We start from the raw sequence: 13594 nt of genomic DNA, 5'->3' as shown, positions 1-13594 counted from the left end.
GAGGTTGAGAAACCTTGGTAGAGATGGATTAAGTGGAATTTCTATGCACTGCAAAGTTCCATGACCTGCTCTACAAAATGCCTCTCCTGTGTGTGTCACTGCCTTTTAAAAACAATTTGACTGGGGGTAGGCATTTGGTTCAGCAACTACCATGCCACTTGGGACTCCTGCATCACACATCAGAGTGCCTGGCTGGATTCTCGCTCCACTTCTGATTACACCTGCCCGTTAATGTGCACCCTGGGAGGCAACAAGTGATGACTCAAGTACTTGAGTTCCTGCTGCCCACAGAGGAGACCTGGACTGAGTTCCAGGCTCCTGGCTTTGAACCTGCCCAGCCCTGGCTCTTTTGAGCATTTGGAAATTGAACCAGCAGATGGACAATCTCTCTCTGTCTGTCTTTCTCTGTCTCTTTGCCTTTCAAATAAATAAATAATTTTAAAAAATAAAATAACTGTTGAAATATACATCATTTACATACCATAAGTTTATCCTTTTAAATTGTACAATTCAGTATTTTTAGTATATTCACAAACTTGTGCATTGATCATCACTGTCTAATTCCAAAATATTTTCTCCAACCCCTGCGGTCCTATAATGTCATCTGCTGTCTTATTTGTTTTTAAAGAATTATTTATTTGAAAAGCAGAGCAACGGGGGGGGGGGGGGGGGAGATCTTCCAACTGCTAGTTCACTCCCCAAATGCTTGCATCAACTGGGGCTGGGCCAGGCTGAAGCAAGGAGCCAGAACTCCATCCAGATCTCCCACGTGGGTGGCAGGGATTTATGTACTTGAGCCATCATCTGCAGGAGGCCGGGTGGGAAGTGGAAAAGCCAGACAGTCCAACATGGGATGCAGGTGTCCCAAGTGGCAATGTCAATGGCTGTGCCTTCAATCAGTTTTTGAACATTTGTATCACCCCAAGAAGAAATCCCATATCCATTAGTAATGCCTCTCCATTTCCCTCCAGTCCCTCCCCTCAGCCCTAGGCAACCACCAACCTACTTTCCGTCTCTATGGATTTAGCTATTCTGGACATTTTATGTAAATGGAATCATACAATATTTTGTGTCCGGCTTCTTTCATTTCGTATGATGTGGTCAGGGTTCACCCATGTTGTAGCAAGTATTAAGATTTTGTTTCTTTTTATCACCAAGAATGTTCCATCAAAGGACTATACCACATTTTGTGTATCCATTCATCAGTTTATAGACATTTCGATTATTTCCATTTTTTGACTATTATAACTAACGTCGGTAGTCTCACTCAATGTTAGGTTTTTAGAACTCGAAGTTTTGTTTCTGTGTTATTGATTGGATCAGAGGTTACTGTACTGTTAAAATGCCAACTGCCAGGAAAGATGACATGTAAGACATGAACATTATAGACTGGTTTCAATGAATTTATCCAGCGTTTTCTCAGAACTCCTGTAGAGAGGGAGAGGGTAGCAGATTACTGTGGGCAAATGGGAAGAGGAGCAAAAAGGCAGGCAGGGACCCTGAAAACCAATGCTACTGCCTGGTGTAAATACATTCATTATAGATAAAATTCCCAAAGGAGCCCATGATAATGTAACCGTTTGATTGCTATGTTTGGTTAGATGCTCTTCTGCTTGGAAGCTGATTAATAGACAGCAAGACACACTGGAATCTCCTATCCACAAAGCCTTGAAGTTGTAGACAGTATCTTACACTAGTGAACTTAATTAATGAGAAAATAAAATTATGTTTTATTTTTCTTTGGTTCGTCTATGCAATATTTTCACAAGTTGATTGACTTATTTATCAATCAGGCAAGGACCAGACTTTTCTCGCCTTCTCTTTCATGAATAAAAATGTTATTTATTTTTATTTATTTGAAAAGCAGAGCAACAGGGGAGAGAGAGAGAGAGAGAGAGAGAGCGCGAGAGCACACACGCTTCTGTCCACTGGCTCACTTTCCAAATGCCCTCAGCAGCCGGGACTGGGCCAGGCCAGAGCAAGAGCTGGTACTTGAGCCATCACCTGCTGCCTCCCTGAGTGTGCATCAGTAGGCAACTGGATCGGAAGTGGCAGTGGAGCTCCATCGTAGGCACTGCGAGATGGGATGCAGGCATTCTAAGCAGTGGCTTAATCAGCCGAACCCTCAGGATTTCTCTTTGATTATGTCTATGAGTATTAGAAGTTTGGAGAAGAAGTCATCAGGAAAATATAGCTTATAATGATTGGCTGCTCCACTTTCTATCCCCACTGTGATAAGTACAGTGTTTTCTGTATAATAGGTACTCAATAATCTTTGTTGGACAGGCTAACTCAAGCCAACCTGGCCATTTGCTAGTGATTCTCATGATAAAAAGGTTTCCTATGTGAGACACAAACAGAATTCGTTTGAATGAAACAGTTGGATTATTGATAGGTGTCAATGGTTTTCAAAAATCTCCATCTCCGAAGCAGGCATTGTGACATGGCGGGTTTAAACCACCACTTGGGAAAACCACATCCCATATCACCGGAGTGCTGGGTTGAGTTCTGACTCCTCTGCTTCCCATCCGGCTTCTTGCTAATGCATCCAAGGAGGCAGCAGATGATGGTCATTGAACTTGAACCAGCACTCTGATACGAAAGTGGCAGCTTAACCTGCTGCGCTTCAACACAGGCCCACACTTCATACTTTAAAGGCAAAGTGGCTAATATTGTACGTTGATCACTAGGGCTTACAAAACTGGATAATGGAGACCCATTAGAAGTGTTCCCCTCACTTTTCTGACCAGCATTATGCTAATGATTATTATATTAGAACATTTTGAAAGAATATGTTTTCCACTATGTATGTTTTTTTAAAACTGTCCCAGAATTCCAAGACATCTTATACAAAGTCTGTAAAACTCCTTTGAATCAGGCCTGATATTAAACCTAGAAAATGAAAGGTACAATCATTTTCTTACATTTTAGTATTTCTACTCTGCAAATTTATTTGTTTCCTTTACAACTTAGATGCTATGTTTTTATTTTTTTCCCATTCTCAATTAAAATCTTGAGATCAGGTAATACATTAGGTGTTACACCTCAGTCTCTATACATATGCTCAAGGAAAGGACATCATTTAGGGGCGTCTTAAACTTCAAGACCCTTTGAGAGAAGCATATTAGCAACATGCTTATCAAATCACCTCACACTTGAGCTAAACAAGTAAGTAAAGGACAAAATGAAATGGACAGCAGTGATCCTCATAACCCTTTAAAAATGCCATGATCATTTGATTCCCACAAAAAGATAACAACTTGACTCTGAAACCTGTGAAAGGCAGAAGAAATCTTCCTCGCAGAGTTATTGTGACACTAAATGAGACAACATAAGGAAAGTTGCAGAACATGTTAGAATTCCATAAACGGTTTCTACTGCTGGGACATACAGCTTCATGGCTAGGAGTGAGGCTCCTGGAGTTAGTCACCTGGCTCCTGGTTCTCCTGCCTAGAGGCTGGGTGAGCTTGGGCAGGTTGCTGAAACCTTATCTGGAAAATGGAGATAGGAACCAGTTGTATTAGTTACTCATTCCTGCATCAGGTTACTCTAAAGGTGGTTTAAAACAACAAGTGCTGTCATCTTGTGGTTCCCTTGGGTCAGGAATTCAGGAGTGGCTTAGCTGAGAGGTTCTGGCTCAGTGTCTCCCTTGAAATTGTGTTTAGGATGTCAGCAGGGGCCGCAGGCATCAAGGGACTCGCTGGAGCTCATGGCTGTGGGCCAGAGGCTTCAGTTCCTCAACTCGTGGGTCTTTCCATAACGCATCTTGAGAGTGCCCTCATGTCGTGTAGCTGACTTCCCCATAGGGAGTGATTTAAGGGAGAGAGGGAGAGAGAGCGAGGAGGAAGCTGTAGCATCTTTTGCAACCTAGTTTCAGGTCACCACCATCTCTGACAATCTCTTCTGCCATAGTCTGTATGTCATAAGTGAGTCACTAAGTGTGGCCCACATTCAAAGGGGCTTCCCTGGGTTGTTAAGCCAAGAGCTGGTGGTTCCTTCTCCCCGCTGCCTCCTAGAAACCCCTGTGGTCAGAGGAGTCAGGCTCAGTGAGGGAACTGGAGTAGAAATGAGAGGGCCCACCACATCCCCTACTTACTTCCTATGTCTTGAGCCACAAGCCTCAAAGGTAATGGTGGTGGGAAGGGGGGGGGGGGGGATTTAAATCAATCACATTTAAATTTTAAACTGGATCAATTTTTTTTAAAAGAATTATTTTATTTATTTGAAAGACAGAGTTAGAGAGAGAGAGAGAGAGAGCCAGAGAGACAGAACCAGCTGCTGGTTCACTCTCCAAATGACTGCAACAGCCAGAGCTGAGCTGATCTGAAGCCAGGAGCCAGGAGTTTCTTCCTGGTCTCCCACGTGGGTGCAGGGGCCCAAGGACTCGGGTCATCTTCTACTGCTTTCCCAGGCCACAGCAGAGAGCTGGATCGGAAAAGGAGCAGCTGGGACTCAAACCGGTGCCCATATGGGATGCTGGCACTGCAGGCTGGGTCTTTAACCCATGCTACAGTGCCGGCCCCTAAACTGGATTGATTTTAACAGCTCAAAAAAACCTAAAAGAAAAATTACCCAAGATATGAAGAGACATGAAAGGCAAATTTGCTATAAAAACATGCTTCAAAATAGTGATTGGAGGACAAATAAACCACTTCAAGTTTATATTCCGCGGAACTCAGCCTGTTCAGTAACAGCTAATCCTTATAAAGCTCTTGCTATGGGCTAGGTACTCTTTTAAGCATTCCATAAATAGCCACTCATCTAAACCTATGAGGTTTAGATCATTATCTTCATCGTCCTTATTTTACAGAGTGGGAGACTGAGGCATAGAGTAGTTGGGCAATTTCCCCAAGGACATAAGAGCTAGCACTTGAACTCAGGCAATCTGACTCCTCAGTCTATGGTTTTAGCCACTAAGCTACACTGCTATGGCAACAAACCAGTTTCACATGGCATTCTATACTGGTATGGTTTTCTTTATTGAGCCTTTTGAAACGGATATTTCTTTTCTTTCTTTTTTCCTTAAATCATTTTAATATAGAGCAGGCAAAAGTGTTTTTATTTACTTCCTACTACCAAACTCCTGCAAGACATTAAGATTTAGTTACTATTTATAGCTCCTTTGCCAACTTTCATAGTCTGTGATTGTGGTCATCATACAGTTCATTTGGTCAGCCAAACAATGTTCTGAAACTTTTAAATCTCTTTTTGCATTTATTTATTTGAGAGGCAGACACACACACACACACAGAGCGAGAGCCAGAGCCAGAGCCAGAGCCAGAGCCAGAGAGCTCCCATCGGCTGGTTCACCTTCCATATGACCAGAACAGCTGTGGCTGGGCCAGACTCAACCTGAACTGAACCCAGGAGCCAAGAACTCAATCTGGGTGTCCACAAGGGTGGCAGGGACCCGAGTAGCTGAGCCATTACTTGCTGCCTCCCAGGGTGTGCCTCAGCAGAAAGTCGGAATTGGGAGTGGAGCTGGGATTGCAAACCAGGCGCCCTGATAAGGGATGCCTGCGTTCCAACTGACATCTTAACTGTTGCACCAAAATTCTTGTTCCCTGGAGACAAAAAAAAAAAAAAAACCAAAAAACAAAAAAACACTAAAACGAAAAGATATTCCTAAGAGGCAGGCATTTAACATAGTGATTAAGACACTCTCTCACCATATCCAGGTGCCTGGGCTCCATTGCTGGCTCTGGCTCCTGATTCCAACCTCTTGCTAAAGCAGACTACAGGACATAGCAGGTGATGGCCTATGAACCGGGTTCCCAGGCCTGCACTGTGGTGCAGCAGGTTCAGCCACCACCTGTGATGCCCTTATCCCTTATGAGTCCCGTTTGAGTCCTGGCTGCTCCATTTCTGATCCAGCTCCCTGCTAACACACCTGGGAGGGCTGCAGAAGATGGCCCAAGTGCTTAGAGCCCTGTCGCTCACATGGGAGACATGGATGGATCCTGGCTTTGGTCTGACTGAGCCCTGGCCATCGGAGGAATAAACCAGCATATGGAAAATCTCAATCTCTCTCTCTCTCTCTCTCTCTCACTCTCACTCTGCCTTTTAGATAAGTAAACATATCTTTTAAAAACAGACCTGAGGGGCCAACACTGTGGCGTAGCAGGTAGAGCCACTGCCGCCTGCAGCACCAGCATGCCATATGACGCCAGTTGTTCCTCTTCCAATCCAGCTCTCTATATGGCCTGGGATAGCAGTGGAAGATGGCCCAAGTCCTTGGGCCCCTGCACTAACATGGGAGACCTGGAGGAATCTCCCGGTTCGGTTCCTGGCTTCAGATTGGCACAGCTCCAGCCATTGAGGCCATTTGGGGAGTGAACCAGTGGATAGAAGATCTCTCTCTCTCTCTCTGCCTCTCTGTAACTCAGCCTTTCAAATAATAAATAAATATTTTAAAAAAATTTCTCTCTTACTAAAAAAATAAAAGAGACCTGAATACATTCCTGGCTCCAGCTTTGGCTTTGCCCTTGGCCCTGGGCCAGCCCCAGCTGTTGTGGGCTTTTGAGAAGTGAATCAGCAGACAGCAGCATATTCTTTCTCTCAAAAACAACAATGATAATAAATAAAGAGACATGACTGTGACGTAAGGTGTGTTCAAGGTGCAGAAGAAAATTGGTTAAAGGGTTGAGTCTGCTGTTTCTGATCTTTCCACACTGTTCTGGTTAAATGTAGTGCCTGGAAAACAGGGATAGAGGCTCAACAGTTTAAAAGGAGATGGTGGACTTGACTTTCTACAATGACCTTTTCCCAAATAGCATAAATTGCAAAAGAAAACATGTAAGATCTGTCAGTCTGATTGAGGCTGCGAGCAGGGCCGAGGAACAATGAGTGTTCACCTCTTCCGGCAAACACGACAAATTTACACACTGATTCGATTCTTCAGCTTTTCTCCCAGAGTCCTGAGTGCATTATGAAGTTTAGGCCCAGGTGGGCATTTCACAAAAGCTTTTTGACAAGGAGGAGGAGGCTTATGTAGACTTATTGGCTTGGGCCACATACGTCTAGGATAAAAATGTCTCATATGTCGTCTACCACTTATTTATTCATTACTGAGACCCGTAATGAGCAGCCCTCCAGGGTTCTGACAGCTGTAGCAGGATGCCTCTGTGGCATCTAATAGAAATTGTGACTTCAACTGTCTGAAATGCAAGGACAAGATAGAATTTGTTTAATTTATCATCTCATCAAGAGCCCAGGTTTTTTTTTTTTTTTTTCTTCTATTTTTCAACACTCCTTTACTTCATGTATAGCCTTTGACCTAAGGCTGATTTTCCTCTTAGTTATAAAATGGCTGCCAGTGGTAACCAGGTTATTCGCTTCCTTGTTCATCCAGTAAGGTAGACAGAGAAAACTTCTCTTTCATATCATGGGATGTTATGCTCTTTCCTTCAGTCTAATTGGGCTACATATTGACTGAGACTAATTGGAAGTGTGACTGAGTCCCTGGAAATGTGGAGGGGATGGATACTTCCCTGTAGGGGCCAGCGCTGTGGCGTAGCAGGTAAAGCCGCTGCCTGCAGTGCCGGCATCCCATATGGGCGCCGGTTCAAGTCCTGGCTGCTCCACTTCCGATCCAGCTCTCTGCTATGGTCTGTGAAAGCAGTAGAAGATGGCCCAAGTCCTTGGGCCCTTGTACTCACATGGGAGACCTGGAAGAAGCTCCTGGCTCCTGGCTTTGGATCAGCACAGCTCCAGCCGTTGCAGGCAATTGGGGAATGAACCAGCGCGGGCAATTGGGGAGTGAACCAGCGGATGGAAGACCTCTTTCTCTCTCTCTCTTTCTGTAACTCTGCCTTTCAAATAAATATACAAATCTTAAACAAAAAAATATATGTAGTGTTTCCAGATTTAGCAAATAAAAAAGTAGGACACCTAGCTAAATTTGAATTTCAGATAAACAGCAAATAATTTTTTAAAATATACTTATGGTCATCTCGTTCCATAAACACTACAGATTTGTAGTTGATTAGGTTCTTAAGCTTTTCTCCCAGGTCCTGATGGCACTATGAGGTCTAGGATAATTTGAAAGTCACTAACCTAGAAAGGTTAGTTTTTGACCACAACAGGAACGGATTGACTTGGAAGTGGTGCCAACAAATACTTCACCCATTGCTACTCAAAATCAGATCAAAGCAAATGTGCCTAAGTGGAAAGTCATACATGTATATATGGGATGGCACATGATCAAGCATCTAATGTTACTAGATTACTAGATACAGTTACTGCGTTTTCCTTATTTTGTTCAGATAAACCATTCCTCTCTTGACGCCAATGCAATGCTGCAGAAATTCCTTGGACAAAGGCACTAACATAAAGGCATGAGAATGGAGTGAGCGCGTCAGGAATTTTGGCTCCAAGCGGGTGAGGCTTGAGGTCACAGCGCTGTTGCTTGGCATCTGGAGAAGGCAGGAGACTGCAAAGCCCTCTGCTGTTGCCTCCGACTCCATTTTCCCCCACTGTTAATTTCGTGCTCCTACCTGTCATTTCCGAATATACTTCCTGAAAAGCTACCGAGAAAGCAGGCGCCTTCATTTCCTCATCAAATATTCAGCATGTTATGAAAAAGAAAACCCCACTGGCCAGGCACCTAGTGGCCAAACCCAGCATATTGCTACATAATCTGAGCAGATTCATGACAGGAATGGTTTAAAATGGATTTTATCCAAGATATCTATGTCCTATTACAGTACTGCATATTTCTAATTTGGTCGCTGCGATGACCTCAGATACTGCCTATTTTCTGTCCTTTTCCTAAAAACCAGAAAAGACTCTATTTCTCCTCTTTGCCTAAATTCTTATGCAGCTTTGCATACATTTGCCTGCAGTGTCTTTTAACAATTCTTCTTTTTAATTTCAAAAAGTGCCATTGCAAATGCATCTTCTTGGATTTCATCAGCTCTTTATCCTCATTGGAAACCTGATCCGTGGTGGGTATTAAGCTCTTTACATTTCTACTGGTTGGGCGATGACTTCACTGCTCTCATGCCAGCTGGGGAATCTTGCGTGGCAGAGCATCGGACCGAAGCGGATCCGTGGGTTGCTTCGTTGCTGCTGCTACTGCTGCAACAACCGTTTGCTTGCGCCCAGCTGCTGTTTAAGGAATCCTCAGGCAGCTAGTTCTTTGCTCCTAACTTACCCAAGGGATCACAAACTGCTGGATGAGTATACATGTGTGCATGTGCGTGTGTGAGTGTGTGTGTGTGTGCAGGCTCAGCTGCAACAGTTGGGCAGCAGCATCAGCGCAATGGATTTCGATATCATTTTTACCAACGACAAAGATAAACCATCGTTCATCCTTCATTTCCAAGCTTTGCTCCCGCCCCAAATGTGCTCTCCCTCCTCCCACTCCCTTTTCCCGGCACAGGTCCCTTGGGAGGGAGGCCAGGATAGCTGCGCTGCAGGCAGGATTCCCCCTTTTTTTCCGCAGTGACAGGCGGATTCCGGGGCCTCCTCGCCCCTCTCCACCCCCGCAGCCACCCCTTTCTCAGTCACGATCTCCCCCCTCCGCTCCCCTGCCCCTCCCCCCGGCGTCAGCTCCCTGCTCGGGCCCCGCCCCTCCCACCCTCCCAGGCCAGGTTGCTAGGGTCTGGCGGGGCAACCAAACCTAGCGCACGAGGGGGCGCGGCGCGCGCGTGCGCGCGCAGACAAGCAGCTACAAGGAATTCTCGATTTTGGACTTCGAGGATCCGAGCACGAGCAGCGCGGGCGGGGCGCGCGACCCGAGCCCGAGGACGAGCACTCTGTCCACATTGGCTCTCTGCAGCGGTAGGCGGGGCGGAGGCGGGGCCTGGCGGGGCCTGAGGAGCTTTCCTATTGGTCTGAGAGGGCCGGCCTGGGCGGGGCAGTTAGCAAATTAGGCTGCGCGACCGCTTCTGCGAGAGGGCGGGGCCAGAGGTTTCGATTAGTTGTCGCTGCCGCTGGGGAAGGTAAAGCGGAGACGGCGGTCTCAGGAGCTGTGGGGTCCCCGGCTGGAGGTGGGGGACTCGGCGGGGTGAGTAATTGTGCTGCCACCCGCCCGCCAGGCCTTCCTACAGTCACGTCAGTCCCACGTCCTCTTCGTTGCTCTCAAAGAGGACCCACCCGGTCCCCCCGGGCTGGTGAGCGAAGGGGCGGCGGCGCCGGTACCCCCAGAACCGGGTAACACGGCGAGGGCGTCCCAGCCCAGAATGGCCTCTCCGCGGCGCTCTACTGAGCTGCTAGAAGGGCTCCCCTGGAGGGGCTGGGGCTCTATTTTGGAATGAGGGGAGGCCAGAGGATGTGAAAGAGGGGCGGCGGGTCGAGGCCGCTCCGCGGGGCTCCCTTTAGCTGCGGGTCTGCGGCGTCCCCGCCCCGCCGCCTCCGCGGCGCGAGCTCCCCGGGGCTTGCGGCGAGGGAAGCCCCTTTCCGCTGGCCCCGAGGACGAACCTGAGCGCCGGAGCCCCCTGCCCAAGTTCCGAGGGAGCCCGGCACCAGCCTGGGGCTGCGAGCCGCGGCCCCGGCCCTTCTGACCTTGGCTGCCCGCGAGGGTGGTCGAGTGACCGGCCGGCAGCTACGAGCTCCTGCAGCCTCCCCGGAACAAGTTTCAGGCGTTGCTATGAAGTTCACGGCTGGCATAGTGGGGAGAAGCAGAAATTGGCCCCTTCTCAGACCTTTATACCCTTTGGACCCTCATAGAGATCGAACGCTGGGATTGGGGACTGTCTCCCAGAACGACAGGTCCCTCTCTCATTGACACGTTTTGTGCCCACGTTGGGGGGGGGGGGAGGTGAGAATAATCTGAACGTATTTCGGTGTAAAGGCAGATCTTTCTTGAGGGTTTTGTTTTTTCTCTTCTCTTGAGTGTTAAAGCACAGGATAAGAAAAGCCTGACCTTAGTACCTCTACAGTGAGATTAGACGGATGCTGCGATATTTAAGTAGTTGCAGATCAGTATTCTGTGAACACAATCTGTTTTAACTGGCTGAAATTGAAGCTGATTTTAGAAAGTATTGTTGACACGGAATAATGTCTTTCGGTGCATCTGAATTGGGTTTGTTTGAACATAATGGTTATGTAGTTAATGTGAACGATTACACAAATTAATTTGAGAGCATTTGAAATGGGAGACAAATATGTACAGAATAGGATTATCGTTTTAGGTAACATCTGCTGGAATAGATCCAGTTTGTTTCTTGCTGTAGGGTCACAAAAAAGACACCTTCACTGAGGCTATTCGGAATTGCATATGAATGATATTTACATGTAAATTTGCTTTTGATTCCTTTAACTGTTTTAAAATATTTTCATCATAGAATGTGAAGAGGCTATATTTACTTGTCCCAGTGGTGGAGGGGATAGTATAATCTTATATTTAAGAATCCAATAAGTGTTCATTAATAATACATTTTTTAAAATGGTGTGTGCTTCTTTTTGAGAATATGATAATTGAGTACCTAGCAAGCCTTTTAATTTCTTTATTAAGAGCACTATTTTAGGTTTGAGCATTTTGGCGTTGACACTGGAACAGGAGTAAGGAAGCCTGCAGCAGTATTACCAGTTTGACACCACCAGTGGGTGTTTCTGTTGACAAATGCAGAGAAGAGAACATTTGGGAAGGAAATCTTTTTTTTTTCCTGGGGGGGGGGGTGAGGTTGGGCGAGGGGGGAAGAAGCTAGAGACAGGAGCTGTAGAACTAGAGCTGCCAGCCCTGTGTATGCTGAGCGTTTCACAAGTACAAGGAAACCTAATTAGGAAAAAACCAAAATTCCATTTGGCTGTATTAAATAATAGAACTTCAAAGGAGGCATACTAAATAAAGTTAACCGTTTCAAGAATATTAAATAATCTCCCATTTCAGGGTAGTTGGAGGGTCCTCAGTTGGGGAGGGTGTCAAATCCCATGGGATTCTCCTGACTGCTCAACATAATGCAACGATTAATTTATATATATGCAAAAAAGGGTTTAGTGTTTTGTTTAGGCTGTTTCCTAAGGCTAAATTTGTTAAAAACAAGATTTGATAGATTAAAAGATGACAAATAGCATTCTTTCTCCAGAGAGCATTCCTTTTCTCCCCTGCTTCATCTTATGATTTATTCATGATTTAGGATCTTGTGGTAGGCATATTTTACCCCTTTATCTCAGGTTTTTGACTTTTACTTGCGCAAGTTCCCTAACTAGATCTACCATTGTTTTCGTTATAATTTTCTTGGAGTCATTTAAATCAGAGAGTGTGGCTTCTACTGTGTTCCCTGGGGTTTTAAAAGGAAAGACTCCCATTGAAAGAAATTGCAGGGCCATCTCCCAGTAGATGAGTAATAGAAGGTTGACTGATTGCGAATCAGATGTATTCCGTTCCAAATATGCTGCATGGAGTTCAGGCAGTTTCACTTAATGAGAACCAGATTTTACATGGTGTTTCTATTTGGAAGGTGCAGTTTTGTCACAGTACAGACTGTAATACCAAGGTGGAGAAATTCTTTAAGTTGCTTTTATCCCCCAGCCTTTTTTCACCAGGGTGCCCAGGAGTCTATGAGAGACTCTCAACAAGAGTTGCATGGTTGGAAATGACAGTGGCTTCTCTTGTAGAGAGTTAACCTTTCATTATGATTTACGTTTCAGTTTACTTTATAATAGAAAAATCAGCAATACCTGAGAAATTGGCTGTAGGAAATTTGTGAAGACAGGAGCAGGGAAAATAAGTTTTCTTCAGCATGTCTGGTAAAACGTCACCTTTTCCTCCTTCCCATTTCGATAACTTTGGTGGTTATCGCCTTTATTTCTTCCAGGTATTACATGATCTACTAATATAGTACTAATATAGTACTTTGCTTTTGGCGGTTAGTGTGGGGATATGACATTTTCATGTAATAAATTGATATCAAATAATAATGAATTTTAAAAACAAATTAATCCACTTACATGGATCTAAAAGGTAAGGGAAATCCTTTAGACAACCCTTAACCTTGGCATAAGAATAGCAAAGTTTGAAGTATTAGGTTGCTTTCTAATTAGAAAAGCCTGTTTACTTGGAATTGTATCATTTTAGATTTTAAATGTGTTTTTTTTTCAAAATCAAATAAATAATATTAAATTCTTTGATGGGGGAGAGAATCTCAAAGGTTCATTATCATCTGATGATGGTATCAATTGGAACACACATTTCAACCTAGGAAAATAAAATAATGTAATTAAAATACTACTTCTAAATTTTCTGTTTGGAGAGTTTTCCAACTTGCTTTTTATCTTAAACTTCTCATTAGAAATCTTTTGTTGGTAAAGCATGATTGTAGTGTTTGGATTTCAGGTTTTTTTAAATTAAAAATTATTTTATTTGTTTGAAAGGGAGGGAGAGAGGTGTATCTCCCATCTGCTGGTTTACTCCCTAAATGTTCTCATAGCCAGGATGGGAAATCAATCTGGGTCTCCCATGTTGGTGGCAGGGACCCTTGTACTTGAGGCGTCACCTGCTGTTTCCCAGGGTACATGTTAGTAAGGAAGCTGGAATGGGGAGCAAAGCCTGGACTTGAACTCAGGCACTCTGGTAGGGAATGCGGACTCCTGGGCTTCAATTTTTGAGGATCTTTAGGAAGTTTCCTTTATATTGATCGGTTAATGTATG

General features: G+C 44.9%; 1 protein-coding gene across 2 annotated transcripts in view; it reads left to right on the top strand.

Annotated features, from left to right (window-relative positions):
• Positions 1-9938: 9938 nt before the first annotated feature.
• Positions 9939-13594, top strand: part of CDKL5 (cyclin dependent kinase like 5) — a 196434-nt gene continuing 192778 nt past the window's right edge. For both annotated transcript variants that reach the window (XM_062183358.1, XM_062183357.1), the window contains exon 1: positions 9939-10009. The gene's annotated coding sequence lies outside the window, so the exon portion shown is untranslated. The remainder of the gene's footprint in view (positions 10010-13594) is intronic.

Source organism: Lepus europaeus, chromosome X (genome assembly GCF_033115175.1).
Source record: "Lepus europaeus isolate LE1 chromosome X, mLepTim1.pri, whole genome shotgun sequence".
In the NCBI taxonomy this organism is placed as follows: Eukaryota; Metazoa; Chordata; class Mammalia; order Lagomorpha; family Leporidae; genus Lepus; species Lepus europaeus.
This window is presented reverse-complemented; position numbering and strand designations above follow the sequence as displayed.